We start from the raw sequence: 6,944 nt of genomic DNA, 5'->3' as shown, positions 1-6,944 counted from the left end.
CATTTTGGTGAGAACCCCAACCAGAATGTGGTAGTTTATAAAGTCATTCGAAGCCTCAAGACATCATTCATATTTTTCAGTTAGAATAGATTGCATTTGGGGAGAAAATTATATGCATAGTTACATTCACCAATTTGTGGGATATTTGAAGGTGTAGGGACATCTCTTGAATTTCAACAGAATGTAGTCCTTAACTTCACATATGAGATGCTCTGCTAGGCTTGTGCAGCACTAGTAAGAGTGTAAGTCATGGTCCTGCCCTTGAGATGCATACAGTTTATCCAGGCAATGGGTGTGGAGGGAGGAGAGGCAATGAGAAACAAACAAATGATGAGTTAAACATTATCACACTCAAGTGTGGTGGTGAACATCACCTATGATTAGTTAGTGTAGAGAATAAGGGCTGTTAGTTCAGAGGAGAAAGAGCAAGAATTTGAGATCTCTCAAAGGAAAAAGTCCAAGCCGCTTAGCCTGGCATTCAAGGCCCTCCATAATCTTGTCCCAACTTTACCTCCAACCTTCTCTCGTAATATCCTCTATATAAACAACCCTTCTAGTCAATTTGGTTGATTCATTAAGAAATACACCTGCCTCTCATTTTACACTCTGTTAATTTAAGGAGTTTGAAATAAAATGAAAGCAAAATGAGCAACTTTAAAATGTGCTTTTAAATGTCATCTTAAAGAATTACATTCTTTAAAATGAACAATGAATGAGCAACACACATGCACATAAAATAATTTCAGAATAACACAATTTAAACTGCTTGCCAAATTGTTTTAACAAAAAATTCCTTAGCAATAGTGATTTTAAAAATTCTCATGCATGATCTACCATGTTCCTTTCCCCTTCTGGCTAGCTGGAGTGGAGTCAAGCCCCAGGGTGACCTTGGAACCTACGTGTTGAAGATGGCAGAACCTCAAGCAGCTGGGTCCCTTGAATGAGTGTGTGAAGGAAGGTCACCTAGCAACCAGGATGGCCCCTGTCAAATGGCTACAGATAGATGTAAGCAGTAAATGTCTATTGTGGTTTGCCTCTGAAATTTGGGGTTTGTTTATTATGGCAGCTAGCTTCTTAAGCAATTTGCATTATCTTAACCAATATGGTCATTTAATTTGAAGAAGTGGGAAAAAGCTACTAACATAAGAATAGAGGTTACCAGCTGCACTGACAAGGGCTAACAGGACAGTTCCCATCAAGAGTACGGATTTTGGCATCAGACTGCAGGATTGAAAGCCAGTTCTGCCATTTACTGGGTATATAACCTTAGGCAAGTGTATTAGTTGGGGCTCTCCAGAGAAACAGAACCAGTAGGATATGATACATATGTAGAAAGAGATTTATTTTAAGCAATTGACTTATGTGATTGTGGAGGGTTGGCAAGTCCAGAATCTGATGGGGGAGGCCAACAGGCTGGAGCCACAGAAAAGAGTTGCACTTCAAATCCAAAGGCAGTCTGTTAGTGAACCAGGAAGGGCCAGTGCTGCAAACGGAGTCCACAGGCAGTCTGCTGGTAGAATTTCTGCTTGCTTAGAGAGAGGTTAGCCTTTCGTTCTTTTCAGGCCTTCAGCTGATTAGATGAGGCCCACCCAGCAATATTGAGGGCAATCTGCTTTGCTCAAAGTCCACTGCTTTAAATGTAAATCTCATCCAAAAACACTCTCATAGAAACATCCAGAATAATGTTTGACCAAATATCTGGGCACCATGGCCCAGCCAAGTTGACACATAAAAGCAACCCTCGTAGGAAGTTAATCTCCCAGTGCCTCAGTGTTCTCATCTGTCAAATGGAGATAATAAAGGAACCTATCCTAGTGGGTGAACATGAAGGCTAAATGAATCGACGCGTGTGTTTAGAATAGTGTCTGCACATAGTGCTCAGTGAGTGTTTGATCTTGACTATTATTATTATTAATTAGTATTGTCATAGGCTTTGGCTGTATGCTTCTCTCTGATGAAAACGCTAAGAAAAAATGTAAGCAGGGCCACCAAGAGTAACAGGAGTGTTTGGCTGGGAACACCAGTAATGTGATGAGAGACTTCACACATTAAAATTCTCATAATGTAGAAAATGGAGACTTGCATACTCACATTCGCAGGCTATATTGGCCAGTGCTCCATTAGTCAGTGGCTATTTTTTTCTTGTTATTCCATGAATAAATTTTAATATATTCAACTTTCCCCATAAACTGCTTATTTACTGTTCATATTAATGCAATATAGCAAAAACATTTACATGACTGGAATATTTTGCAGTCTACTAGAGCATTTCTCTTGCATTTCTTTCCCTTCATTTCTGGTGAGAAAATTCATTTTTGCTCTACATGTTTTTGAATTAACTGTCACTTCTCAGGAATGCAATATCAGCATAAATCAAGAAGCTGATGTAGAGTGGAATGATTAGGAATCTGGCTTGTGGTTGGGCAAAATTGGGCGTGAGCCTTTCCAAGCCCTGGCTTCTTCACAAAGTGTTGTTGTGAGGACGGAATGGTGAGTCTCAGCACAGTGCCTGGCACTCAGGAAGCACTCAGTGTATGGGAACTATGATGATTCCTTTCATTAGGAATTCTCTGTATTATTGTTACAATGTTCCACCTTGCACTGGGGAGATGTAGCATCCTGGGTCCCTGAATGACTGTGTGGAGGAAGCAACCAGGATCGCCACTGTCAAACTGTTACACATGCAAGGAGTAAACTATTGTGGTTAACCTTTTAAATTTGGGGTTTGCTCAGAATTCCAAAGGATGCATGCACCTATTTACAATAGCCAGGACATGGAAGCAGCCTAAATGTCCATTGACAGAGGACTGGATAAAGAAGATGTGGTAATATATACAGTGGAATATTACTCAGCTATAAAAAGGGACAAAATAGTGCTATTTGCAGAGATGTGGAGGGACTTAGAGATTGTCATACAGGGTGAAGTAAGTCAGAAAGAGAAAAACAAATATCATATAACATCGCTTATATGTGGAATCTAGAAAAATGGTACAGATGAACTTATTTGCAAAGCAGAAATAGAGTCACAGATGTAGAGAAAAAACTTACGGTTACAAAGGGGGGAAGGGGAGGTGGGATGAACTGGGAGATTGGGATTGACATATATACACTACTATGTATCAAATAGATAACTAATGAGAACATACTGTATAGCACAGGGAATTCTACTCAGTGCTCTGTGGTGACCTAAATGGGAAGGAAATATAAAAAAGGGTGGATATATGTGTATGTATAACTGATTCACTTTGCTGCACAGCAGAAACTAACACATTTTAAAGCAACTATACTCCAATAAAAATTAATGAAAAATAAATAAATAAATACATTTGGGGTTTGCTTATTATAGCACCCAGCTTGGTAGGCACAGTGCCTCACCTTAACCCAGTGGTCCCCAATCTTTTTGTCACCCGGGACCGGTTTTGTGGAAAACGATTTTTCCACAGATGGGGGAGGGGATGGTTCAGGTGGTAATGTGAGATGGGGAGCAACGGGGAGCGGCAGCTGCCACTCTCTTCCTGCTGTGCGGCCTGATTCCTAACAGGCCGAGGACCACTATGGGTCCGCAGCCCGGGGGGTTGGGGACCCCCGCCTTAACCAGTATGGTCAGTTAATATTGCAAGAAAGTCACTGGCCATTCGTGATGTCCTCTCCACCTCCACAGTCTTCAAAGGCCTTGAGCTTCTATAGAAAGTGTCTGCTACACAGCTTGTTTACTCTCTGTATCTACTAGCCAGTGTCAATGCTTCTCTTCTTATGGAAATGTCTTCCTTTCCCAGATAGACAATATCATAGGTATTGATTTCAGGGTACAAGAAATGTGACTTTCTTTATTCAATTCCTTTCTTGAGTTTCCATGCTTCTGACATAGCAGGAAAGGAATTCTAGTTAATTGGGGGTTTTCCTAATTTCTTTTGGAGTTCCATCTAAGTTTTAGGTTGTGGGGATGGGCATCTGGTCTTCAATATCATCATTGGATGCAGGCATTCTCGTTTCTGTTTGGGATTTCATTGTCAGCTAACTGGGGATTTTTCACTCATTCTTGACTGTAGGGCTTCCCTCCATTGGGCCAAGACTCGGCATTTTCATGCTGCTTATAGGTATGGGAGGGTAAAGAAACTTATGTGAGAGTCCAGGGTGTATAGAAATTTGTTTGTGGGTCAGTCGGTAGAAGAAGGTACTAAGGAAAAAAAAAATCAGTTAATATTTTAATATTTCAAAAGTATAATTCCACCACAAGAAGAGAGCCCCTTGAGGGCAGGAATTGTATCTTGACCATATTCTGGTACCCTGTCCAGCAAATCAAGTTGACTTCATTAAATATTCCCGCTGCCATTAACTAATAAAGAACAGTCAATGGGCCATAGAAACAGAGGAAGAAAAGATTTCCAGTCTTTTTGGAAACAGTAACTTCAAGCATGGGAAAGCACTGTTACATGTTGGATGTGGGCACCTCCTCCCAAATTCATATGTGGAAGCCCCAACCCCCAGGACCTCAAAATGTGACTATATTTGGAGATGGGGTCTTTAAAGAGGTGACTAAAAGTTAAAATGAGGTTGCTAAGGTGGGCACCAATCCAATATAACTCGTGTTCTTAAAGAAGAGTTTAGATTACAGACACACACAAGGGAAGACCATGTGAAGACATATAAAGTTCCTTTTGTCCTCAACAGTGGCTGCCAAGACCAAAAGAAGGCCGTGCTTTAATTTGACAGTGTAAGACTGAGCTGGGGGCTTCCCTGGTGGCACAGTGGTTGAGAGTCCGCCTGCCGATGCAGGGGGCACGGGTTCGTGCCCCGGTCTGGGAAGATCCCACATGCCGCGGAGCGGCTGGGCCCGTGAGCCATGGCCACTGAGCCTGCACGTCCGGAGCCTGTGCTCTGCAACGGGAGAGGCCACAACAGTGAGAGGCCTGCGTAAAGCCAAAAAAAAAAAAAAAAAAAAAAAAGACTGAGCTGGGTCTTCAGTTCTATACTTAAGGAAGTTTTTTTTAAAAAAAGTCATGTTATGGAAGCAACCTAAGTGTCCATCGACATATGAATGGATAAAGAAGATGTAGCACATATATACAATGGAATATTACTCAGCCATAAAATGAAACGAAGTTGAGTTATTTTTCGTCAGGTGGCTGGACCTAGAATCTGTCATACAGAGTGAAGTAAGTCAGAAAGAGAAAAACAAATAACATATGCTAACACATATATATGGAATCCAAAAAAAAAGGTTCTGAAGAACCTAGGGGCAGGACAGGAATAAAGACGCAGAGCTAGAGAATGGACTTGAAGACACGGGAAGGGAGAAGGGTAAGCTGGGATGAAGTGAGAGAGTGGCATTGACATATATACACTACCAAATGTAAAACAGATAGCTAGTGGGAAGCAGCTGCATAGCACAGGGGAGATCAGCTCGGCGCTTTGTGACCACCTAGAGGGGTGGGATAGGGAGGGTGGGAGGGAGGGAGACGCAAGAGGGAAGAGATATGGGAACATATGTATATGTATAACTGATTCACTTTGTTATAAAGCAGAAACTAACATACCATTGTAAAGCAATTATACTCCAATAAAGATGTTAAAAAAAAAGTCATGCTATATAAATTTGTTTCTCAATATGCAAAGTTGCACACATTATATTCTGCCTCTAGCCGTGCTGGAATAACCAGTACTATTTGTTCCCTTCCTGCCATAAACAAGTAGACAACTGTATAAAATATATGATACAATTATTTTCAGATGTTGGACAGCAGGACTATAATCCCTGAGGGAAGGGAAACAAAACAAGGTGAAAGAACCACAAGGGAGCCATAAACAGAAACATTCTCAGCATTCACAATTATCTGGAAGACAACTGAGTTCCACCCAGTCAGTGTGGAGAAATCTCACTGACCACTGCCTTGGTTTTCTACGGCTGCTGTAACAAATTACTCTCAATGTAGTGGTTTAAAACAACACAAATTTATTAACTTACAGTTCTGTAGACCAGAAGTCTGACACAGATCTCACTGGGGTAAGACCTAAATGTGGGTATGATGCATTCCTTTCTGGAGGATCTGGGGAAGAATCTGTTTCTTTGCCTTTTTTCCCTCCTAGGCACCACCCACTGTTTTTTCACTTATGGCCCCTTTCCTCTGTCTTCAAAGTCAACAACACTGAGCTGCGTCCTTCTCACACTCTGTCTCTCTGGTTCTCTCTTCTGCCTCCCTCTTCAGCTTTTAAAGACCCTTGAGCCCACCTAGATAATCCAGGATAATCTCCCTAATTTAAAGTCAGCTGATTAGCAAAACTTAATTCTTAAACCCCATTTCCCTTTTGTCATTTAACTTAATTATTCCCAGATTCCAGGAATTAGGATGTGGACATTTGGAGAGGCCATTATTTTGCTTATTACAACCACTGAGGCATTTACTAGAGACCTCAGAACAGTTAGGCCATAGTAGTAGAGATAAATTAGCCCTAAAACAATGGATGTTCTAGATTCGACCTAACAAAGCTTGAAAAAAAAAAAAAAAATTAAGCTAGTCCATAAGTAAATTAATGCTTGCCAAAATAAACATCAGTACTCTAAAGAAAGACAACAAAAGCCAGACACAAAACAATGTGAAATTTAAAATCACATCAAGGGGCTTCCCTGGTGGTGCAGTGGTTAAGAATCTACCTGCCGGGCTTCCCTGGTGGCGCAGTGGTTGAGAGTCCGCCTGCCAATGCAGGGGACACAGGTTCGTGCCCCGGTCTGGGAGGATCCCACATGCTGCGGAGCGGCTGGGCCCGTGAGCCACGGCCGCTGAGCCTGTGCGTCCGGAGCCTGTGCTCTACAACGGGAGAGGCCACAACAGTGAGAGGCCCGCGTAATGCAAAAAAAAAAAAAAAGAATCTACCTGCCAATGCAGGCGACACGGGTTCAAGCCCTGGTCCGGGAAGATCCCACATGCTGTGAAGCATTGAAGCCC

Source organism: Mesoplodon bidens (assembly GCF_964165515.1).
Source record: "Mesoplodon bidens genome assembly, chromosome: 3".
NCBI classification, from domain to species: Eukaryota; Metazoa; Chordata; class Mammalia; order Artiodactyla; family Ziphiidae; genus Mesoplodon; species Mesoplodon bidens.
The sequence above is the reverse complement of the archived record's forward strand: the minus strand, read 5'-3'. Positions refer to the sequence as shown.